This window comes from Stomoxys calcitrans, chromosome 1 (assembly GCF_963082655.1).
Source record: "Stomoxys calcitrans chromosome 1, idStoCalc2.1, whole genome shotgun sequence".
NCBI lineage: Eukaryota > Metazoa > Arthropoda > Insecta > Diptera > Muscidae > Stomoxys > Stomoxys calcitrans.
Genome location: NC_081552.1, coordinates 75027202 through 75054184, shown reverse-complemented (window position 1 = coordinate 75054184; position 26983 = coordinate 75027202). Strand labels below are relative to the sequence as shown.

Here is a 26983-nt window from a genome sequence, read left to right as displayed (position 1 = left end):
AGACGAAAATAAATTTTGCGGTGGAGGCATTACGTGCGTGTATGGTGGAGAGTAGATTCAGTATTAATGCTTCTAAAACTAAAGCTCTGTTTTTGTCTTTGGGTTGTCAAAATAATGTTAGTTTTAGATGTAAAAATGAGATAAAGAATTTGTGCAAAGCCTTGGTTGTCTGGGTGTTCAGCTGGATGACAGACTTCAGTTTAATCAGAGCGTTATGCGTAGTGTCTAAAGTTAACTTTTCTCTAAGAAGCCTATATACCACGAGCTTATATTTTCCGAGCTATGTGACGCAGCGTTTGGCGCATTCTGTGGTTTTGCCGGTCATTTAATATTGTCTGGCGGTGTGCTCTAGTGGGTCTCAAGCGAGCTTGCATCGTGATCAGGTGGCTCTTAATAATATGATTCGTTTTGTTTATAGTATAGGTCGTCGTTTTCATATAATGCCCTACGTGTGTTATTCCCTCCACCATAGGATGGGGATGCACTTGTTTCGTCATTCCGTTTGTAACACTTCGAAATATTCATCTAAGACCCCATAAAGTACATATATTCTTGATCTTCCTGACATTTTAAGTCGATTTAGCCATGTCCGCCCGTCTGTCTGTCTAAATCACGCTAAAGGTCGGTACTATATATTTCGCGTTGAAACTCCATATAAAAAAAACAAACGGAAAAATTTGCCGAAATGTGTTCGTTTCGTCATAACTTGTTTTTTCATCTAGGGAAAATTTACATTTCGGGACGCCCATTGAGCGCACAACCAAAGTCGCTGTGCGACAAGTCATTTTCTTACGCAAAATAAACGCGATCGTCAAACTTCTAATTGTAACTGAGTGTCTGTTAGTGTTAGTGATGTTGCTCACAAGTATTTACTCTGGTTGCAAAAAATAACGAAACTAAAAAAAATCAACCTTGTCAAACCACCGAAAGAACGACTTTAGGAAATTTTTCCCTAAAAAAGAACGTAGTACCAGCCTTAACTTTTGAAAAAGTAAAGCTAGGCGTTTGCAACTTTATGCAAAAACTTCTTATTAGTGTAGGTCGGTTGGGATTGTAAATGGGCCAAATCGGTCCATATTTTGATATAGCCACCATATAAACCGATCTCCCGATTAGACTTCTTGAGCTTCTAGAGGGCGCAATTCTCATCCGATTTGGGTGAAATTTTGCACATATCATTTTGGTAAGACTTCCAACAACTGTACTATGTACGGTATAAATCAGTCCATAACCTTATATAGCTGCCATATAAACTGATCTCCCGATTAGACTTCTTGAGGGCGCAAATTCCTATCAGATCCCTTTGGACGCATCCCATCTTAATCGCAGAGTTCGTGAATCTGCGTTTCGACAGAATCAAGCAGACGTTTTAAAACAACAAAAACCTCTAGATCAATCGGCGTTTCAGGCAGATCTAGAGAGCATTCACAAGTGGACGCAGTCCTTGGAGATCGACCGCCACCCATTGCATCTGAAGAAGTTAGTTCTCAATTGTGTTCCGTCAGATGGAGCCGCCTCAACTCATACAGAGCTAGGATTGATGTCAGCAACCTGGGACCACACGATACTGCCCAGCCAATCGTTCTCGACTCGGAACATAACACAACCCAACTTACGAAAGGATGATTCACAACACACTGCTACAACAGCAAAAAACAACGATAGCTTTCGAAGGAAGAAGAATATCCTCGTGAAATGCTGAACAGGTAGTTTTAGTTTGTTTTATATTGGAAATGGACCAAATATTACCATATTTGGACGTAGCTCCTTTTAAAGTGGTCAAAACCTAGACATTTTTAGAAAACGGTAAAGATAATTTTTTGTAAAAAACCCGGCAACCAGTTCCGGTTTCTAGTAATTAATTCTTAATGACATGCCATCTTCCTTTACATGTTTAGACATCAATGTCCTTTTAATTTTTGCTGAAAGGCCATGCCTTGGTAACTTTACAACCCATATCATCAACCAATGCCTGGTTGTCACACAGGGGTAAGTACACCGATTCTGTGGCATGGTTAAACCTACTCTGCAATGATATCATGGCAAGCTCGTCAGCTGCCTCGATCTCCTTTAGCCCTCTAATCCCGGGACCCAGCAAAGCAAAAAAGTATTCCCATGACTCTCAAACAGTTGTGGACTAATTCACACAAACGTTTGTACTTTATATACACGTGTGCGAGATCATAAGCCCATATGCTTGGATATAGTGAGCATATGTGTTATTGTGCACATCACTACCCTTAAATGATTTTTCCATCTCATGTCCAATATGGACCTCACATGGAACGTCGTTAAACCTTGCAGCGCAACGAAACGTTTCCACCTGCACAAAAGCCTAAAAATGAGTAGCTCCCTTATTCCTAAGAACTCAATGAACACATCTAACCCTACAGAACCTGCAGGGAAAGGTGGGATGCCTCTCCAGACCAGATATATGCCTCCGGAAAAACGACATCCAATCCCTCGAGGAACGATAGCTTCCCAAATCCCTCTGTCAAAGGGGAATACCATTCGCCGCACACCTAATATAAAATGAGAGAGAATTAAATCGAGAATGGCATTTAGGATCTCTCTCTCTCTCTCTCTGTACCGTCTTGATCATCATGCGGAGGCCACAAGTTTCCAGAGCTCAATGCTAGACCAGATATCCATAGGTAGTAAAAGGCCAAACAACGCCGTTGACATCCTGTGCACCGTCTACATCCTAAGTCCCCAATTTTTAACTAAAGAATTTTGGCTAAATACCTCCCAGATTCACTAAAAAGTTAGCTTCAAGCCTTCCCCCCAGTTGAAGAGCAGTACTTACATGAAAGGTTTACCCAACTAGTTATTAGAACTAACTATGCCTTAAGAACAACCTGAAGAACAAATTTATGTTACACAAATCTCACAACTTTTTACTTAATACATGAGTGTCCCAAATTAGCTGTCCAAGCAAAAATTGGATGAAATATTTCCTTGCTTTTTTATATAAACTCAGCAACTTGTTCGCCTATATTTTTAACTACACATTTTCCTGATTATGACATATGGAATTACTAATGACAAATTATGTCTTTATCATTTAAATCCAATCAAACGTACATTTTTCAAAATTATCAACGGTGTCCCTATTTATGTGACCACCACTGCACATTCGATTCAAAACGAGAAACCTTCACTTAATTGTAAATAAAAACAAGGGTTGTTCATCGTTTTCTGTGATCAAAGTCTCATTTTGTTCATTGGTTATGTAGTTGCCATGACACTTTTTCAGTTTTGGATTTTCATACAAAAAGAATGAACAATTTAAATTTTATCAAAAAAATATAACTTTTTTTTGTTTGTTTCTCTTTCGAGACGAGCTCAATGATCGGACATGCAAATGGAAAAGGAAAGCCAAAGATAGCAACACACACCAACCACTATGGGACGCGTTTCATCTTTGGTTAGAAGACTTTTCAACCATATTAGGTGTGATGGCTTCAAGGGCCGTGCGTTGGTATGTTGTATTTGAATCGAATTAATTGCGAAAACGCATCTATGCTACAATTACCACATTAACCATACTCGACAACCCTGACTATTAGCTGTACTTTTTCCAATGCATTTTTTTCTGTAATGACAGACATTCTTTCTGTGACAAATTACACTTCTTCCGTACTACACAAGATTTTGTGAATCTGTTGGAAGTTGTATTGATGGCTTCGAACGCAAAGACAACGGCAATGGCTCCGCTGCTCCGTGTGCCCAGGTTCGAATCCTGGCCGAATTTTTCATTTTTCAAGTTCAAGCTCGTCTCGAAAGAGAAACAAACAAAAATTGTAAAATTTTATGATCTTCGCCCTAACAGGCAAAAACTTGAAAAATAAAAAAATATCAAAGTGGTTTGTTTTTCCATATTTAAATAGAACAAACGTCATTTTATTCATTAAAGGCTGGTACTACTTTTTTTTTTTGGGGGGGGGGGGGGGGTATTTCCCTAAATCTTTCTTTCGGTGGTTTGACAAAGTTACCACATTTGATTTTTTTGGTTTCTTTGGTCCAAATGTTGCCATTTACATATAAAACATGGGACCCAAAAAAAGTAATCGGTGAAAAATATCGCGAAAAGCGAATATAGTACCAGCCTTTTGTTTTTTTATATGAATTTTCAACGCGAAACCCGAATGTAGAATCAGCCTTTAGAAACAAAACGACTCCGGAGTTTTTCCAAAAATGCAACGGAACAAGTTGTTTCCCGAATTATAAAAGAAAGGGGCAGCGAGTCGGGTTTAGGTCTAGATACCGACTAATTATTAACAGTAATTAATATATTTTTACTGCAGTAACTTTGTGAATTACATGCATTGGCGAAGTTTCCGCAACGGAAAAACATTTATCTAGAATATAGCTCTGTTCGGGAAGTCGTTCGCCTAGTCTATTTGCCAGCAGAAGAGAACGTAAGAGACAGCAAATTTTGAGAGTTCAAAATAGAGAACCTGCAATTTTCTACTGGGACTTTTTTTGCCAGCAGAAATTTGCAACTTTGAACAGATGTTTTGTAAAGGCCAGCTGTTTTATGAAAAACAGATGTTACATGAAAATACAAAAGCTAACACCAAAATGGATCAATCAGACAGAGGTAAGTAGAGTATAGAAATATTCTTTATTGGTATTTAGTAAATTTGTTTCATTTTTATTTACTTTCAATGAAGATTCAAGGCAGCAGCCAATGTTCAGGTACAGAAAACTCGCCAAATGAAGTTGTAATTTTACCTCAAGTCGGCTGTTCTACATTAAGGCTGGTACTATATTCGTTTTCCACAGTTGAAAACACACTTTCTTAAAGGCTACTTTTTTGAAACACTACAAAAATCTCAATGAAAACATAATACTTTTATGAATATTTTTTCATAAGTAATGAGGGAATGTCCTACTGAATGCAATCAGCATCACTCACATACAAAATCTATTATTTAAATAAAGTAATCACGAAAGAATGTCGCGAAAAACGAACATAGTACCAGTTATTAGAAGGTAAAGCAAAATTTGCGGAATTATTTGGGAAAATCTTGAAAAATTAACCATTGTATCCCTCCAAACACCAAGAAAAGAGCAAATATCGGTTTCTTAAGTGTTTTGACGGAATCATCCTCATTGGAGAGCTACGATGAAACCAACACCGTTCCTTTGAATTTGTTAAGGAGGGAAGATGCTGCCATGGAATTGAGAGGTTCTGGCTGGGCAGTTAAACAAGTAACGCACCGTGGAATTGGAATAAAATAGTTGAAATTAGTTTGCCAATTGTGAACGGATACAGATATATTCAATGGTAACACAGTGTCCGTAGCGGCCACATATCAAATAGAAAGCTCCCTTTGCCTCAACAGTGGTCGCAGCAATTTGTCTAGCCACAATACCCAGAAGCATTAGGTGTAGCATTAAATTCCGTCCGTCGCGGTTCGAAGAGCGGCATTCTGACAAATCTGAATATTATTCCACTGCGTGTTACATAGCTGAATACACACTCCCGCAGCATAACTTACCGCAGACCGGATAATTGCTTTGTACGTTGGTTGCTCCAAGGTTTCTTTGTCAGCACACCAAGTGCTGCCGACAAGGGGCTTGAGAACGTTGTTTCTACTTTTGAGTACGGTGATGGCATAGTCCTATGCAGCCTTCGAAATGCGTGCTAATGCTCCGCGAATGGAAATTGTGAACTGGAGGATCGGGAGGAGTAGACCCTCGTGAATCTTGGCTACTGATGAGAGAAAGGTGATTGGATTGTATGACTCCCCCTTGCTAGTGCCTTGAAAAGGAAGGTTGCATTTTTTATTTCAAAACAATTTATTTATTTTAAATAAAATTTTTAATTGAAAAGGTTTTCACGATTTTTTTTCTGTGTCGTCGCTGTTGTTGTTATTGTTGTTGTAGCAGTGTGTTGTACACTGAGGCGGTCAATCCGGTACGTACAACCGGCTGCCATGGGATTGGAACTTGTTTTCCAACTTCTGATACCTATCAGAAGTGGAAAGTATTTTCCGCGATAGCCAACTATGTATTGGGTTGCCCAAAAAGTAATTGCGGATTTTTTAAAAGAAAGTAAATGCATTTTTAATAAAACTTAGAATGAACTTTAATCAAATATACTTTTTTTACACTTTTTTTCTAAAGCAAGCTAAAAGTAACAGCTGATAACTGACAGAAGAAAGAATGCAATTACAGAGTCACAAGCTGTGAAAAAATTTGTCAACGCCGACTATATGAAAAATCCGCAATTACTTTTTGGGCAACCCAATATGTAAGTAACCTTAGCGGATTGTTTAAAAACTAACATTTCGACATCATCCTTTCCTAACATATATCTTCTTACCTAGATCGTGACTAAAGGTTCATTTGCTATGGCTACGTATAGCAAGTTCGAATAGCATTCAATATATTGCAGTAAACGCTCACCCACAAAAATAAGTTTGGTAATAACAGCAAACACAGTCTGCTGATTTAAAATTAAACATTTTTAAACTTTAAAGGAGACACTTTCAAACTATTTAATATTTTAACAATAGTTTAGGTATTACCGAACTCCTGGGTTCAAATCCAGGCGTAAACATTAGAAACAAATTTTCTAAGCGGTGGTTTTCCCTCACTGTGAATCGAAATCGAAACATTCTCAAAATGCCGAAACTCTTCGGCGGTGACATTTGGTCATAGTGTTGCTTGCCGATTAGATATTTTTGTGCAGATATCTTATGGTGATTTCGATTCTGAAGAAAAAATGTTACACTTACACGGGACAACACTTTGCAAATGTCGCCCCTATCTTCTCATAGTGTTACAGTTTGGAGGGTATACATTTTTTGGACAGACGAACATAAATTTCGATTTCAATGAGACATCTCAAAAAATTTTTCACAATCGAAATCACCAATCACAATCGAATTCGCCAAGTAAACTTGTTTTCTGAAAAACGTTTGACTTTGTTTACGATAAAAGTAAATGTTTTAAGCGATAAATTCGTGCAGGAATGTGTGACAAATATAAAGTTTTCTGACCCTGACAATACCTTTCATTCTTTAACATATAGAACATGCTATTCGAAGTTTCAACTAGTTTTTCTTTATTTATAAATTAACTAGCTGAACTGGGCCTTCTTTCACTCTCTTATTTTATCTGAGATCTTTCCTAATACGGTCAGGAAATATGTCCGGTTTGGGGGTGCTGGTACGCCCTTTCCGATATTTCGCCCCAATGTGTATATCATATTGGTGCTCTACTCACAAATAACTTTCATTTGAGCCTTATATTGCTATGGTGGGTAAATATGTCCGGAATGGGGGTAAGGTGGAGCCCCATGTATCAGATTTGAGCTCTAGTCTCAAATGCCTTTAATTAGAGCCTAATATTGTCATTATTGGTTTAAATTTCCATTTGGCAGGCTTTGGACCTGGGGCGGCCGCTCTAGAATTCCCACCTTAAATAAGTATACCAAATTTCGCGTAAATCGCCCCACCCGCAATCTGGCGTTTTTTAAAATAGGGTAAGGGGAGGGTCCACCCATTAAAGTTTGGATGTTAGATCTACTCAATTCTCTTGGTTTTGTTGATGGGTTGGAGTAGTCAAATCCTTTGGCCCTGAAGTGGATATCAGACTCATACTCTACTCCCAAAATCCACATTTGAGCCAGATATTGCTTTAGTCGGAATATATGTGTGATTCAGGGGGAGTTTTAGGGATGAGTCGTCCCTGAAACACTTGGCCATAATTCAGATATCGGATTTGAGCCACTTTTTGCCATAATCAGTTTGAGGGATATGTAGGATTGGGCGGCCACGCCACTTAGCCTTGAAAAAATGTCAGCATCGTGCTCTACTGTTATAACCCTTTTATTTAAGTCGCAATTGCAATTGAGAGTATCCCAAATAATTGGTCCAAAATTGGATATCAAATTCGTTTTCTACTATCAAACACCTATTATTTGAGCCCCTTATTGCCATAGTAGGCAAACATGACCAGTTTGAAGGGAGTTTAGGGGGCGGGGCCTGATATATATCAGCATCGTGCTAGAACACGATTTTGTTTGAGCCCCATAATGTCAAGCATTTCGAAAGTGTCGATTAAGATATTCAGGTCTACGGGTCTCGTTCAGATCCACGTTAATTGCCCTCTGACACATCCTTTCATTTGAATACAATATATTCTCGATCGTCCTACATGACATTTGGTGTCGGTCGGTCCTCGGACGCTAAGACCCAAAAGACAATTAAATTAATTCCTTTAATGGTGAAATCTACATTTCCAGCTGAATAGCAGGACGTGAACCAGATACTTGAATCCTTATATCAACATTGGATTTGAACTCTACTGTCATAGACCTTTCGTTTAATTCCCCAGACACCGAGGAATAAATTCTTATATCAGCTTTTACTATACTTTTAAATACCTTTCATTTGATATCTATATTTTCCTAATCGGTAAATATGTACTGCGGGGGGTTTTAAGGGGTGGGGAGGCCCCTCAGGTACCAAGGAATACATTTTTATGTCAGATTTGCACTATACTTTAAACAACTTTTATTTGATACCTATATTGCCCAAAGCGGTAAAAGTGTCCTGCTGGGTGGTGTTTATGGGGGTGGGTATTATTAAGATAAAATTTTTATGCCATGTTCGTATTCTACTCTTAAATACCTCTCTTTTGATACCCATATTGTCCAAAGCGGTAAAAGTGTCCGGTGGTTTTGGGTGTGAGGGACCCCCCGAACACTAAGGGGGACATTTTTGTAAGTTCGTACTCTACTCTAAAATACTTTTCATTTGATACCCATATTGTTCTAGTTGGTAAACATGTCCGTTCGGGTGGGTTTTGAGATGGGGCGTCCCTCCAGGTTATTTGACCCCAAAATTTTATATCAATTTCGTTTTTTTGGTGTACCATAAGGTCGCATGGAAAATTTCGCTTAAATCGGTGCACCCATCTCTGAGATCTGGGATTTTTGAAAATTGTGGTAAGGGGGAGGGTCCTCCCCCCCCTTCGGATATCAAAAAATGTAGTACTCTATTTTCACCGGGGGCTCAAACTCCAATTAATACATTTCTTTCCATTACATATCTTTGCATTCACTAAGTTACGTATGTATACATATATTTTGCGGCCATGTTTTTATAAAACTTTTAGACTATTGTGGAAGCTTGTCCCAGGGTAGAAGCGTTAAAAAAATAAAAACATTTATTCGAGGAACAGACAACTTGTCAAAACAGTAGTAAAAAGCATATGATCAAATTATTCAAATAATTTCTATCCCCCAATAGATGACGCTCAATTTTTTGTTGGTGATACTATCCGTTGATTCCCATCACATTATCATAATTTTGTCTATTTTTGAATTGAATCGAATTTTCACTTTTATTGGTCAATCTAATATCACCGATGCGCATATATATCAGAAGAAAATGTCAGTACGACTTCAGTACAAAAATTTACGGCCTAGACCACTAAAAAAATATTTTTGAATTGAATCGAATTTTCACTTTTATTGGTCAATCTAATATCACCGTTGCGCATATATATCAGAAGAAAATGTCAGTACGACTTCAGTACAAAAATTTACGGCCTAGACCACTAAATTTGTTTCTTCTTTTTATACCCTCGATCATAAATTAATTTCGTCATTCCGTTTGTAAAACATCGAAATATTCATCTGAGACCCAACAAAGTATATATGTATATTTTTGATCGTTTTGACAGCGTCCGTCGGTCCATCTGTCGAGATAAAGCTAGGCGCATGAAATTTTGCACCAATACTTCCTATTAGGTTAGTTGGGATTGTAAATGGGTCATATTGGTCTATGTTTTGATATAGCTGCCATATAAACCGATCTTGGATCTTGATCTCTTGAGCCCCTAAACGCCGCAATTCTTATCCGATTTGTCTCAAATTTTGTATAAGGTATTTTGTTATGACTTCCATCATCTGTGCTAAGTATGGTTCAAATCGATTTAAACCGATCTCCTAATTTGACTCTTTGAGCCTCTAGAGGGCGCAATTTGTCCACCTACGTGCCAAATATGGTCTGAATGGGTCCATAACCTGATATAGCTCCCATATGAACCGATCTCCCGATTTTAATTCTCAAGCCACTATAGGGCTCAATTCTTATCCAATCTTGGCAGACATTTTGCGCAATGACTTGTACTATGGTCTCCAACAGCCAAACCAAGCATGGTCCGAATTGGTTGATAACCTGAAATAGTTCCAATAATTTTGCAATTTTTATCCATTATCATTTGTTTGCCTATAAAGAGATATCGGGCAAAAAAATTACTAATGAGATCCATGGTAGAGGGTATGTAAGATTCGGCCCGGTCGAACTTTACGCGCTTTTACTTGCTGTCACTCGATTCGTTCGCCAAGTCATTGAAATCAACTATTTTCCCTCTATAAAATCAGTTGTTTTCAATGTCATGGCGAACGAATCGAGTGACAAAACGAAAAAAATGTGCGCACACCACTTGGCTCGACTATAGAAAAGGGGCTTCTTATCTTTGAGCTAAATTTTCAATCAAACCCGCTCCACTGCGCTTTCGCTTTCAAAACGTAGAAAAATGTCATCTCTGTAATGTAACCTACTCTCCAATAGCTCTGATTCTGTGCACGTTCGTTGAGCCTCTAACAGTTTAACACAAACTTGCATATTCGCACTCTACTAAATAAATTTTTATCTATGGCAAAGATAGCCACTTAAACTACCTGAAACACCTATTGTTAAGGCCCGTCTTAGGGTGGGAAATTTAAAAAAGAATACAGCGAACAACTGCAACGAAATTCCTTTACTCTATTTTAAGGACCGATAGGTTGCCATAACAAAGATAACTGCTGAATGATTTTTTAAATGCCGTAAATCTTCCACTCTGCTCTCTCTCTTTTCGTGTTGGCGTCTCCATTCATATAATCCATTTGTAAACAGGTAATAGATGGCGCCTCTTTAAATGTTAGAGCTGCCATCGATAAGGGAAAGGTTTAGACTTTAATACTCAAAATGTTAATAAAATAACTTAAAAGTTCTCCGTTCCATGTCACCCCGGATCCTTGCGCATTCACATATAAACGACAGAGAATTTGACATTTCTCCCATCTGTTGCTCGCTTGGAGCGGCTTAGCGCCTACAACATTGATGATCATGTGTTAGTTGTCTATTACTGACTATATGGCTACCTGTTAAATAGTCATAATTTAGTCTTTTTTAAAATAAATCAAATTGCCATATAAAACGATAGATATATAAGCAGAATAAAGATTTCGTATTCGCAGCCCACAATCTTATACTTTTAATTTAACCCCATATTGTGATAATTGGTGTATACAACCGTTTGGTGGGGGCGTTTATAGGAGAATTGTGCGTCTCACTCCATATGCCACTTGAGCACAAATTTGAATGACGCACTCCACTTAAAAATATCTATCACTGATCCCCCATTGTTTTAATGGGTCAAATAAACTATTGAAGGCGACTTTAGGAGGTAAAGCACCACCTAGATTCTTGGACAAAAAATGAAATGTCATATTCGTAATCTGCTACCTTTATTTAGGGCTCATCTAGCAATGATCAAATTATATTCTCATTTAGGGGAGGGCCACACCCAATTATTTGGACCACATTTTTTATGTCATATTCGTAGTCTAGTCCCGAATACCTTTCATTTGAGGCCCATATTGGTATTTACGTCCAATATGTTTGTTTGGGGGAGTTTTCGGGGTTGGACGACCCCTCGCATACTTGATCCCAATTTTTATACCCTCCACCATAAGATAGGGGGTATACTAATTTCGTCATTCTGATTGTAACTACTCGAAATATTCGTCTGAGACCCCATAAAGTATATATATTCTTGATCGTCGAGAAATTTTATGTCGATTTAGCCATGTCCGTCCGTCTGTCCGTCCGTCCGTCTGTCTGTCGAAAGCACGCTAACTTCCGAAGGAGTAAAGCTAGCCGCTTGAAATTTTGTACAAATACTTCTTATTAGTGTAGGTCGGTTGGTATTGTAAATGGGCCATATCGGTCCATGTTTTGATATAGCTGCCATATAAACCGATCTTGGGTCTTGACTTCTTGAGCCTCTAGAGAGCGCAATTCTTATCCGATTGTAATCAAATTTTGCTCGACGTGTTTCGTTATTATATTCAACAACTGTGCCAAGTATGTTTCAAATCGGTCCATAACCTGATATAGCTGCCATATAAACCGATCTTGGGTCTTGACTTCTTGAGCCTCTAGAGTGCGCAATTCTTATCCGATTGGAATGAAATTTTGCACGAAGTGTTTTGTTATGGCATCCAACAACTGTGATAAGTATGGTTCAAATCGGTCCATAACCTGATATAGCTGCCATATAAACCGATCTTGGGTCTTGACTTCTTGAGCCTCTAGCGTGCGCAATTCTTATCCGATTGTAATCAAATTTTGCTCGACGTGTTTTGTTATGATATCCAACAACTGTGCCAAGTATGGTTCAAATCGGTTTATAACCTGATATAGCTGCCATATAAACCGATCTTGGGTCTTGACTTCTTGAGCCTCTAGAGTGCGCAATTCTTATCCGATTGGAATGAAATTTTGCACGACGTGTTTCGTTATTATATTCAACAACTGTGCCAAGTATGTTTCAAATCGGTCCATAACCTGATATAGCTGCCATATAAACCGATCTTGGGACTTGACTTCTTGAGCCTCTAGAGTGCGCAATTCTTATCCCATTGGAATGAAATTTTGCACGAAGTGTTTTGTTATGGCATCCAACAACTGTGATAAGTATGGTTCAAATCGGTCCATAACCTGATATAGCTGCCATATAAACCGATCTTGGGTCTTGACTTCTTGAGCCTCTAGAGTGCGCAATTCTTATCCGATTGGAATGAAATTTTGCACGACGTGTTTCGTTATTATATTCAACAACTGTGCCAAGTATGTTTAAAATCGGTCCATAACCTGATATAGCTGCCATATAAACCGATCTGGGGTCTTGACTTCTTGAGCCTCTAGAGTGCGCAATTCTTATCCGATTGGAATGAAATTTTGCACGACGTGTTTCGTTATTATATTCAACAACTGTGCCAAGTATGTTTAAAATCGGTCCATAACCTGATATAGCTGCCATATAAACCGATCTTGGGTCTTGACTTCTTGAGCCTCTAGAGGGCGCAATTCTTATCCGATTTGAATGAATTTTGGCACGTAGTATTTTGTAATGATATCCAACAACTGTGCCAAGTATGGTTCAAGTCGGTCCAAAACCTGATATAGCTGCCATATAAACAGGTCTGGGAACTTGACTTCTTGAGCTTCTAGAGGGCGCAATTCCTATCCGATTTGGCTGAAGTTTCGCAAGACGTTTTTTATTGTTACTTTCAAAAACTATGTCAAATAAAGTACAAGTCGGTTCATAACCTGATAAAGCTGCCATATAAACCGATATGGGATCTTGACTTCTTGAGCCTCTAGAGGTCGCAATTATTATCCGATTTGCCTGAAATTTTGTACGACGGATTCTTTCATGACCATCAACATACGTGTTGATCGATCTCTCTATTTTACTTTTTGATCTCACAAAGAGCGCAATTCTTATTCGAATTGGCTGACATTTTACACAGGTCTCCAACATATAATTTAATTGTGGTCCAAACCGGACCATATCTTGATATCGCTCTAATAGCAGAGCAAATCTTTTCTTTTATCCTTTTTTTTGCCTAAGAAGAGATGCCGGGAAAAGAACTCGACAAATGCGATCCATGGTGGAGGGTATAAAAGATTTGGCCCGGCCGAACTTAGCACGCTTTTACTTGTTAATACCATATTCGTATTCTACTCCCCAATAGCTATCATTTTATACCCATATTGTCCCTACTTTTGATTTTAAGTGGGGTTTTTGGGGTAACGGGGGAGGGTTCTCCCCCATCCAATATCAACAAATTAAAAAGCCTTTTCTTCCTTCCTGACCATTTTCGTAATCTACTCCCGAATACCTTTCATTCGAGTCCCATATCGTCAAATAAACCTATTTTAGGGGGCAGTGGGGTCGGGGCGGCCCCCAGTTACTTGGATCCAATTTTTAATATGAAATTCGTAGTCCACTCCTGAATACCTTTCATTTGAGTCCCATATCGTCTCGATCGGTTCACTTTTATTTTGGGGTCGTACTTTTAGGGTAAGGGGGAGGGTTCGCCCACCTTCCGATATCAATAAATTATATGGCCTATTGCTTCTTCCGGACCACTCCCCACAATCTGTGAAAATTTCAAAGAAATCGATTCAGCCATTTTTGAGTCTATATGGAACAAACAAATTTACAAACCCATAAACAACAAACTTACAAACAAACACAAATTAATTTTTATGTATATACATAGAAGATTTAACGTCAAACGTAAAAAATGGATTGCGCATATTGAGAAGGATGTCAAGTTCAATTTAATGTTGTAACAATTCGATTCGAATAATTCGAACTCAAATTTTTACGAATTGTAAGCACGGGCTCAATTTTCTTTGTAGGAAAATATGAAATGAAAAAAAAAATCATTTTCGTTTTCTTATGAAAACTTGCTGACAATATGTTTTTTTGTTTTTTGTGTTTTTTTAATTTTGTGTTTTCATAGAAAGAGAATTGAGCCCCAGATCTCATATATTAATTCAAACTAGTTCAGAATTCATACAATCGGCTATTGTCCGGCTGCAGACCATAGAGTAATCTGTATTTATAACAAATGCAAAACAAAAAACCCTTGTTTTTTTTTAAAGTTAGGCAGAAAATGTGTTTTTTGCATTGTAATAGCATTTGACTGGTTTCCTAGATCGTGATTTCGTTTGGTACCACCCAAACTCGTCGGTGGGATTTGTCTAAAAGGTATGTCTCCTAAGTTGAAACTATGCTCTTAAGAGTATTTTCATTTGAAGCGCGGCATGAAAGAAAATTATTCCACTCCATATATTTCTATCAAATGAAGACATCCAACTATTACAAAAAACACACTTGCCCAACTGCTACTCTAAGTAATCGTCGATTACCATAAGAATAGGTTTTCAATATAAGCATATTTGCAGCCTAATCTGTTTGTGGTGTGCTCCCGTTCATTCACATGTTTTGCGCTAAATTTATCAGCTATTGAAATAATTCATACATTCGGATATTGTCCAGCTGCAGACTAAAGGGTCTAACACAACTCCCTGCCCCAAATTTCGGCAAAATCGGATAATAAATGTGCTTTTTAGGGGCCCAAGACTTTAAATCTAGAGATCGGTCTATATGGTAGCTATATTCAGATCTGGGCCAAATTATAGACGGATGTTGAAGAGCCTAACACATCTCACTGTCCCCAATTTTGGCGAAATCGGACAATAAATGTGGATTTTATGGGCCTAAGACCTTAAATCGACAGATTTGTCTATATGGGGGCTATATCAAGATATAGTCCGATATACCCCATCTTCGATCTCAACCAGCCTATGGGCAAAAAAAAACTGTGCAAAGTTCAACTCAATACCTCTAATTTTAAAGACTGTAGAGTGATTTCAACAAACGAACGGACGGACATGGCTAGATCGTCTTAGATTTTTATGGCGATCAAGAATATATATACTTTATAGGATCGGAAATGGATATTTCGATGTATTGTCAGAAATCTGTCCTCTTCTGTAAAGAAAGCACCAAATAGTACCAAGAATAACAATACATCGGAAAAATCATAAAGTTGCCCAATACATATTATCAAAATACACATACATACATAATGGCACTTTCTTTACAGAGGGATCTTAAGCTCTGGAGTTCTGTCTAAACCGTCATGCTGTACGGACGTACTGTGATTGTCGGTAATATATCGGAATTTTTTGCGAGTTTTCGGAGAGAGAGACTCTTTTGTGATTATAAAAAAAAACTTCAAGCGTATAAAGAAGTTAAAAAGTAGCCTTAATAAGAATTTACTTCTTTACTTTCTTGGGACATGAGTAAGAGCGATGCTCTTTTCTCAAAATCTTTAAGTGCGGAATCATGTTCAGTGATCAGCCAAAGAAAACGAAAAAGTGATGATAAAATGGAAAACAACAACAAACAATTAAGAAGCAATTACTACACATTGCTCGATATTGACGATGATTTTCAGTGTGATACAACAGCACTATCCAATTTTGAGAAACATGTGCAAAATAATAACAACAACACAGGCCCATCAACAAGCAACCCATCTTTGCTGCATTACAACAATGCAACAACAAACCCATCTGAAAACATAGAGCCCCATGCATCTATGCCCAACAACAAATCAAATGTTAATACGCAAAGCGCATCAAATGAACAAAACAAAAAAGAAAAAATTCCGCCCATTAATATATTTAATTTGGAAACCAATGAAATAATTGAATTTGTAAAGAATGGACTAAAAATTGCAGACTTTAAAATTAAACATTATCCTAGAAATAAAAAAAATACATTATTTTTGAATTGTATAAAGAGTTTTGTACGAGTTACGACATATCTAAAAAAAACCAAAACAAAATATTACACATACACCCCAAAATGTGCCAAAAACAAAACGTTCATATTAAAAGGTCTAGAGCAAAACATAAAAATAGAAACAATTCTTGAAGAACTACGTGATTACGAAACTGAAACACTGAAATTTGTAAAAGTCAGTCCTTTTCAAACTAGTAAAACTAAAAGGGAAGGCAAAACACTGCCCATGTTCTTAGTTCAAATTAAACCTGAAGGCAACATAAGAGAACTGCGATCAATCACAGGAATCTTGCACAGAGTTATAAAGTGGGAACCACTAAAAAAAGATGAAATACCTCAATGCCGTAGATGCCAAGGATTTTTCCACAGTGCATCGAATTGTTTTTTGGAACCAAAATGCGTTAAATGCAACCAATCACACGAAATAGGAAAATGCAATACACAACTAGTGGATACAACTGAAAGGGAAAAGCTCTTTTGTGTGCTTTGTAAAAAGTACGGTCACCCCGCTTCGTATAGAGGCTGTGAAGAATATAAAAAATTGAAACAGAAATTAATGGAAAGAAAAACCAATCAAAATACGAATAGAAACCATAACTATATTAGCGTAAATAAAAATATAAGTTATGCAAATGCCCTTAGAATTAATGGACAGGAACCTTATGTAAACCAAAATATTGGGAATGATTTCTTTCAAAACCTTCAATTTTCCATACAGAATATCGCAAACCAAATAGCTAATTTACAAAAACAATTACAAAATCAAGCAGCAAGAATAGATGCTTTGTACTCAGCTCTTGAAATTAATAACTAATGGCTGTAAATACTTCCGATAAATTTATAATTATACAAATAAATGTTAACTCATTAATAAGACTTAATAGAAGGTATGATCTCCAACTTTTTTTGAAAAAATACAAACCTGATATTATATTACTCAATGAAACAAAACTTGGAAATAAACATAAACTATCATTTGATGGTTATAATTTCATAAGAAAAGATAGAAATTCTGGTTCTAGAGGAGGTGGTACAGGAATATTAATAAGAAACAATATACATTTTAAGGAATATGCAACGCCGAGGTTTCGCACCCTAGAAACATGTGTGATAAAAATCCCAATGTCGGGCAATAGGCAGATATTTATAATATCAGCATATTATCCCGCGGGGAATAATAATTTAGATTTCAAGAATGATCTCAAGAGACTATATGAGTATCTTAAATTGGATTACATAGATAATTATTATATACTTGGGGGCGATCTGAACTCCAAACACAGCTCGTGGGGCAACACGATTGGTAATGATAAGGGAGTATCTCTGTTCGACTGGTTATATGAAAACGAGATTCAATATCGGTGTAAACTATACGCCTCGAGCTCACCCTCCTTCCCTCGCAGTGGTTCTTTTTTGGACATATTTATTGTAGATTCGAGACTGATCATTCATGAGACAGGAAATAGTGTTAACTGTTTGGAGACGCTAGATTATGATAGTGACCATAATGCGGTGAAGATGGTAGTTTCTAGGAATACGCAGGCGGAACCACTTGATTTTTTGCAGTCTAGTGTGACACGAACACTAGATTTTAAAAGGACTGATTGGAAGAAATTTGAGAAACTGATTATGCAAGCTCTGAACAATGATAGCTTTATCCCAGCCAATAGAAATTTATCAAATGACGAAATAATTTTCCATGTTGAAAGATTAAACAATATAATAACCAATGCAATTGATAAAAGTGTCCCATCTTTTAAGGAAAAAGACCGTTTGAAAGAATTATTAAACCCAGTTATAAAAACTCTTCAGAAAGAGAAAAGCAGGATTTTAACGGTTATTAAGAAACACAACAGATTTCAGAATGTACTTAATCCCACTGTTCTATGTTTTATGAAAAATAGACTTAAGATGGTTAGAAAACTCCTACAAGACAATTTCGTTATTTCAATGAATAAAAAGTTGGAGCAAAAGTTCAACAAAATTAATTCGTCCAACCCATCCACTATGTTTTCCGAAGCCAAAAAAATACTTAGAAATCGTAAAGCCGACAACATTAATATTTTGAAAATTCCTCCTGAAGACATGTGTCTCTTACATCGAGCTGAAATTGATCATCGGACACTACGAATTGAGAACGGATCTGATAAATATGTATTAGAGGACGAAGGACATATATTGAACTTCATAGGAGCTTATTTAGAAAGTATTTATTCCTCAAAAAGTACTGATGAGACGAATTTGGTGCATAGGGAAGTTATAGAAGTCTTCAACTCATTTTTGGAAGACAAAGTGAGATATGAAGAGGGCTTAAATACGATAACGAACTTCAATGATATGAACTTGGCCAATGATCCAGTTGCCTCTAATTTGGATTATTTTACTTCTCGAGAGGAAATTTTGTACATCTTCTCCAAATTAAAAGGAAAATTATCGTATGGAATTGACAAGATACCCAATATTATACTTAAGAAAGTCCCTATGCTATTGATATTTGAGTATTTGACACTATTTAACAATATGATTAACAATGCTTTCTTCCCAAAGCACTGGAAAATAGCAAAGATGGTTGTCATTCCTAAGAAAGATAGGGACATTACTCATCCCAAGAACCTAAGGGCCATAAGTTTGCTGCCTAATATTAGCAAAATATTTGAGATTTGTTCTAATAATATTATAAGCCAACAGTGTCTGAAACTAAACTTAGTGTGTGAGAAGCAATTTGGTTTCAAACATACGCACTCTACGATTCATGCAGTTAATTTATTAGTATCGAACATACAGTGGAATTGGAATAAACTTTCGTGTACAGGGGCATGTTTAATCGACTTTGAAAAGGCATTTGACAATATTTGGATACCAGCTCTAATTTATAAGATGCTCAGTTACAAACTTCCTTTTCATCTCGTTGTTTTAGTCTACAACATGATAAATGAAAAGGAATATATTATAGGAAAGGGAGCGAATTGTAGCTCGAACGTTTTTAAGATGATAAATGGCTTACAGCAGGGAACAGTTAATGCCCCAATCTTATTCAATTTATATATACACGATTTATTAGATAGGACACAGAATATTATTGCGTTTGCTGATGATATAATTATATATGAGTTTGGTTATAATATGGCTGATATAAAAAACAAGCTACAAGCTGCTTTTAATGTTGTTGAGCAGTACAGTATAGACTGGAATATGAAGATAAACTTGCACAAATGTGAGGCTATCCTGTTTCGTCCTCCAGTTGGCAAATGCAACTGGAATATAAGGAGAAATTGGAAAGATTTCCGAATTCGATCCAGGGAGGCTAACGTAGATATACCAGTAAAGGATGAAGTTAAATACTTAGGAATATATTTGGATAGATTTCTATATTTTAACTCACACATTAATAAACAGATCTTAAAGGCTAGAAATGCGTTTTTTGCTTACAAATCTATATTTTTTTCTAAGAAGATTGTTAAGGAAATCAAAATTATGATATACACATCGGTTGTGCGATCGATTTTATGCTATGGTGCGCCAATTTGGTTTAACATATCACCCTCTTATATGGAAAAAATCAGAAAACTCGAAAGAAAATGCCTACGTTCCTGCACCTCTCTTTATAGAACACCTAGTAGTAATTACCAAAAATTTGTATCCAATAGAGTATTATATGAAGCTGTAAACATAAATAGAATAGACAATTTTATAATTAAAACAATTAGAAATCATATAATGAAATCTACTGAAAATGTTACAAACAATTTGATTATGGCCTCTTACTACGCTGATGATTTATATATTAACAAATGCTTGGAAACGGGGTTCGTTCCACCTGAAGCTTTTCTTTATCTAGATAAATTACGTTGTATTCAAGACAATTTTGGTATTCCTACATTTTACCATATATATAGAAGAGCCAATATAAAATCTTTCGACATAAATAACCCTGGCGTTGATACTAGATTTGATACCACAATAACTCAAAGAGATAAGATTGACAGTTTAGGCATACAAAGATATTGGTGGCATAGGCCATAATCATCTTGTTTTATACTCCTTGACACTTTTTAACCTAAATATAAAAATATACATAAGTGATGTTTTTTGTTCAAATTTTTTCATTGCGATACATTATATATAAGCTTATTTTAGGCTTAATTTATTATAACGAACTATGTAATAAAAACTATCTATTATATTAGAATTACTAGAGCATTCCTATGGGAACAGTGTAAGGAATTACTATACTATATAATATATCTATTTGTTTATTAATAGAACTATGTATTAATTAACTGAAATAATAAACATTTAAAAAAAAAAAAAAAAAAAAAAAAAAAGGATCTTAAGCTCTCAAAATTGGGATACGGCTGCACCTTGACTATAAATTTCGGGCGACTAGAAGATATTTTTTCAGAATCGTAAATTTAGGTACTAAAAAATACAAAATTGTATTTTCTTTACGAACTGAGCTTAAGCGCTCAAAATTGGAATTCATTTATACCTTGACAATATATAGTACCTTAATGCAAACAACCTTCTAACCGCCCAATATTTACTGTCAAGGTGTAACCGTATACTAAATATGCAATTATATCGTTTTTGTAAATCGACTCCCACAAAATTTTGCACAAGATATTGTTCTAAGTCTCGACATTATTGGTGAATTTCATAGTTCAGATTAAGATATAGCTCCCATATATATAGTCCTCTTACCTTACCGCCAAAAGGATGTAAGTGCAAAATTTTGGGGGTTTCAGTTTTTAATAGGAATCGACAACTGTTTCCACCTTCTGTTAAAATTTTGTGTCGACAATCCAAGCCGTTATGATTTTACAACAAAAACAATTTTAATGTAAGTGCCATTTTAATTTTGGAAGATAAATTCTGTGACAGCGAAGGGCCCTTACATTATTTTCACCAGACACAAGTACCTCAAATAAATTAATCAATAATTGCATAAAATATGTTAGTTATCATAATGAAACGTTTTATATTTGGAAGAAGAGTACGAATCGGTTGTTTAAGAGTAGGGCTAGTATCTGAGGGGCGCCCCACCCTCGACCAAACCGCCAAAGGGAAATATTGGCCTACCGGGACAATATTGGACTTAAATTTAAAGTCTTTGGAAGAACAGTGTTCACCAACAAACCCATATTGGTCATGCGGGACAATCTGGGATGCAAATAAAAGGCGTTTGGAAGTAAAGTACGAAGGACATATCCAAATTTGGGGACACCCAAAGAAACTCCCCAAGACGGAATAATGGGTCGATTGGAAAATATAGGACTTAAATTAAACGACTTCGGAAGAAGATTACAGATTTTATATACTTGGGACGAAGGGAGCGGAGCAGCCCAGTTTCGGGCACGTCAGTCCGCTCCAAATCCCCGATTATAAGTAAATAAAAACACGTTAAGATCGGCCAGGTTTAAATTCGAAAAAAGCAATATCTGTAACGCAAGAATTTTATTCGAGAAATCTTTTTACATTTTTATCATATTACTTTCCGGTTTAGACTATATCGGGTAAGGGTTTTGAGGTTTCAAAAACAAATCACGGTTTCAAATTTCGTTGATATCGGGTATTAAGTACAATTTGGGCCCATTTCTTCTATTTTTAATAGCAGATCGGTCTAAATGGCAGCTATATATAAAAAAGTTCGATCTGGACCTTATTCAGAAAGTGTATTGAGGACACCTTCTCAAATCGCTTTTCTCAATTTCGGCGAAATCGGTAAATAAATACGTCCATTATGGGCCAAAGGCCATATATTGGGAGATGTCTATATGGCAGCCTTATCCAAATATGCTCTGATCTGGACCATATTCGGTCCTGATGTTACGAGGCTATATACAAGTCACTGTTCTAAAATCCAGAGGAATCGTATAATAAATGCGGCTTTTATGAGCCGCCCCTAAATCGGGAGATCGGTCTATACGACGGCTATATCCAAATATGGTCGGACGAAAGGTGGTATAAATGTGTAGGTGTCTAATATGACTCTCAATTCCAAATTGCATTTCCATTGAGAACTATCAAACAATGGCAATAAGTGCCAATGTTTGATAGTTCTCAATGTCAATCATATGTCAATCTAAGATATGCTGTGATAAGTGCTAAATATAAACCATCTACCGTAAAGTTTTGATTTTGGCACATATTGGGTTGCCCAAAAAGTAATTGCGGATTTTTCATATAGTCGGCGTTGACAAATTTTTTTTACAGCTTGTGACTCTGTAATTGCATTCTTTTTTCTGTCAGATATCAGCTGTTACTTTTAGCTTGCTTTAGAAAAAAAAGTGTAAAAAAGTATATTTGATTAAAGTTCATTCTAAGTTTTATTAAAAAAGCATTTACTTTCTTTTAAAAAATCCGCAATTACTTTTTGGGCAACCCAATACATATATTTGGCGGTTAGGGGACGATATATAGATTGCGCTTTTCAATTATGTTGTTAAACATTTCGGCGACCTGGCTAGTATTAATTTTGATAACGTTTCTTATATCCTCCACCATAGGATAGTAACTTCGCCATTCCGTTTGTAACACCACGAAATATTAATCTAAGACACCATAAAGTATATATATTATTGATCACCTTGACAGTTTATGTCGATTTAGCCATGTCCGTCTGTCTGTGGAAAGCACGCAAACTTTCGAAGGAGTAAAGCTAGGTGTATGTCCATAGTGGCATGGGGTGAATTAATATCCGTACCCTCTTTTCCATCGAACCTAACCTAAAGCTAGGCGCTCGAAATTTTGTACAGATACTTCCGATTAGTGTAGGTCGGTTGGGATTGTAAATGGGCCATATTGGTCCATATTTGATATAGCTCCCATATAAACCGATCTACTGATTCTACTTGTTGAGCCTCTAGAGGGTGCAATTCTTGTCCGATTTTGCTAAAATTTTGCTCAAGGACTTCTCCAATGGCCTTCGCCTAACATGCCAAGTGTGATTCAAATCGACCCAGAACCTCATATTCGAGTAATACAATAGATATAGTATATATAAGTATGTATAGTAGTATAATAATAATCGTAACATTTATATAGTAATTTTAATTAAAGATTATACGCCTATGACATTTTGTCGTCAGCCGGACCCAAAACCTGATAAAGCTCCCATATAAACCGATCTCCCGACTTTACTTCTTCAGCCTCTAGATGGTGTTATTTTAATTTGCACAGTGACTTCCCATATGCCTTTTAATATACGTGCCAAGTATAGTCTGAATCGGTCCATAACCTGATATAGCTCCCATTTTAACTTTTTAATTTCCTCTAGGGCGCAATTCTTATCCGATTAGGTTGAAATTTTGAATAATGGGATCTACTATTGTCTTAAATATCTAAGCCAAGTACGACCCGAATCGGTTTATAACCTGACTCCAATAGCATAGCAATTCTTATCCATTATCTTTGATTTGCCTATCTAGAGATAGATACCGGGCAAAGAACTTACTAAATGCGATCCATGGTGCAGGGTATATAAGATTCGGCCCGGCCGAGCTTAGTACGCTTTGGCTTGTTTTTGTTAAATATTGTAAAAATTTATATTTTCCGCTACACAGAAAAAATTAACAACTAGGTTCAATTAAGAAATTTGTACATTCAATTAAAAAAATTACTGAAATTGGTACTAGAAAGGAATTTTTTTTTTGTTGATTAACAATTTTGCAGTTTTCAAAGAGGGTAAGATATAGAAGAGGTTGTTTCTGTTTGGTCTTCGTAATATCGTAAAAAACAAGCGTTAAAGACGCAACATGTTACAATTATTCCAATTGGACTCACATTGAGGGTTGCTACATTCTCAGGTTTTATGTTTTGATTCGGGCATTTGTTGAACATTTTTTCGTATTTTTCTTTGATTACTTGCGACCGAAAGTTGTAACAAAAGAAAAAACGAAATATCATAAGTAATTCAAACATGTTGTGTGTTTAACTTTTGTCATTTATGATCCTGTAAATCGCGCTAAAGCCAACTCTTCTATTTTTCACTCTCTTTGGCAACATGTTCCAAGTGTTCCAATTGGATTCACATTGAGGGTTGCTACCAAAGAGCGTAAGAAAGATAAGAGCTGGCGTTAGAGGGCAATACGTGATGACGAGTGACAAAATTTAAAGACACAACATATTTGAATTGCTTACGATATTTCGTTTTTCCTTTATTGCAACTTTCGGTTGCAAAGAAACAAAGCAAAATACGAAAAAATGTTCGAACGAATGCTCGAATCAAAACAGAATAACCCGAAAATGTTGCAGCCCTCAATGTGAATCCAATTGGAATACAATAAAAATGTTGTGTCTTTAACGCTAGTTATTTTACGGTACGGGGAAGACAAAGCAGAAACCCTCTCTTGTATTATCTTACGCTCTTTGGTTGCTACATTCTCAGGTTTTTTGTTTTGATTCGGGCATTTGTTCGAACATATTTTCCTACTTTCCTTTTCAAATTAAAGACAGTAAGAAAGAAGAAGATATGGCATTAGAGCCCAATTCGGGATGACGAGTGACAAAGTTTAGAGATACAAAATGTTTTGAATTGCTTACGATATTTCGTTTTCAGTTGCAAAGAAACAAAGCAAAATACGAAAAAATGTTCCAACGAATGCCCGAGTCAAAACAGAAAAACCCGAAAACGTTGCAACCCTCAATGTGAATCCTCTTTAATTCAAACATGTTGTGTATTTAACTTATGCCATTTATGATCCCGAAAATCGCGCTAAAGCCAACTCTTCTATTTCTCATCTTCTTTGGCAGAAACTCCCTCATCTATTTCTCACCTTTTTTGTTTGTTACTCACCCAAAGAGCGTAAGATAATACAAGAGAGGGTTTCTGCTTTGTCTTCCCCGTACCGTAAAATAACTAGCGTTAAAGACACAACATTTTTATTGTATACCAATTGGATTCACATTGAGGGCTGCAACATTTTCGGGTTATTCTGTTTTGATTCGAGCATTCGTTCGAACATTTTTTCGTATTTTGCTTTGTTTCTTTGCAACCGAAAGTTGCAATAAAGGAAAAACGAAATATCGTAAGCAATTCAAATATGTTGTGTCTTTAAATTTTGTCACTCGTCATCACGTATTGCCCTCTAACGCCAGCTCTTATCTTTCTTACGCTCTTTGTACTCACCAAAGAGCGTAAGATAATACAAGAGAGGGTTTCTGCTTTGTCTTCCCCGTACCGTAAAATAACTAGCGTTAAAGACACAACATTTTTATTGTATACCAATTGGATTCACATTGAGGGCTGCAACATTTTCGGGTTATTCTGTTTTGATTCGAGCATTCGTTCGAACATTTTTTCGTATTTTGCTTTGTTTCTTTGCAACCGAAAGTTGCAATAAAGGAAAAACGAAATATCGTAAGCAATTCAAATATGTTGTGTCTTTAAATTTTGTCACTCGTCATCACGTATTGCCCTCTAACGCCAGCTCTTATCTTTCTTACGCTCTTTGTACTCACCCTCTTTACTTCTCTGTTTGTTTAGAATTTGGATGGAATGGAGGAATGGCTGTTCTCTACGAAAGTGGAATGGAGAAGTGAGATTAACTTGTTAGTATTTTGCACTACAATTACAATTTGTGCGGAAAATGGAATGATGGAGTGGAGGAATGGCGGTCCTTAAGTGGATGGAGGAATGGTTGTTATTTTTTTATTTTGGGACACTACACCACACTACACGGTTGGACGGTTGGTTGTCGGTTTTGTTTTTCCGTATCCGTTTTCGTTTTTTAAATTAATGAAAAAAATCAATATATACATTATTATATATATAAATATTATTACATATTTATATAAATAATATTTGGTTTGGTTTTTTTAAGTTGGTGCTTTTTTAAATAGAAATTTTTAAAATAAAAATCAGTTTTCAATATTTTATTAAATTTAATATGATCAAAAATTTAACGGCCGCTACTATAGAGAAACGATATGCAACATCACTAAATAAATTATTATTTAATAGCGACAAGAGGCTAAATAATTATTGAACAAGAAAAAAAAGTGCAAAATTCGGCTGGACTGAAGCTAGAGAACCCACCACCATGGAATCTTCTAAAAATGTATACAACTAAAGTTAGTTGAAAGCCGGCCCAAACTAAAGGGGTTTCCAATAAGAGGAAAAATTAATTACAATTTTAAAAAATATATAACTAAAATTTTTGGTAGTAATAACTAGGAATGTATAGGCCTCGGTGCGCAACACACTGTTACAACAACAACAAAATGTATAGGTTAAATATAATAAATTAATTAAGATTTTTAATTATTCGTACTTACTTATTTTACTCATTGTTGCCTAATAACTCACGTGCGAATTACTACTCTTGGATAACGGAAAAAGACGATTTAAAACAACAAAACAAAACAAAACCACAGAAAACAGAAGACAACAAAAGCCAATTGATGCGTTCGTAAGAAGTAAGAACAAGAGCATTTCCATTTCGTCTTCATTTGCATTTTACCATTGCAAACGAAACAAAAGAAACGAAAAGCAAAGGAAGGAAAATTTTAATATCCTAAT

At 36.2% G+C, this 26983-nt stretch overlaps 2 long non-coding RNA genes across 2 annotated transcripts; both read left to right on the top strand.

Annotated features, from left to right (window-relative positions):
* The first annotated feature begins 3287 nt into the window (after positions 1 to 3287).
* LOC106087730 (uncharacterized) lies at positions 3288 to 26977 on the top strand. Its single transcript, XR_009397501.1, has 3 exons — positions 3288 to 3481; positions 25949 to 26151; positions 26804 to 26977. It is a non-coding gene; the product is annotated as an uncharacterized LOC106087730 (long non-coding RNA).
* LOC131995549 (uncharacterized) lies at positions 4376 to 4977 on the top strand. The gene is made up of 2 exons (XR_009397504.1): positions 4376 to 4603; positions 4677 to 4977. It is a non-coding gene; the product is annotated as an uncharacterized LOC131995549 (long non-coding RNA).
* Positions 26978 to 26983: the final 6 nt, after the last annotated feature.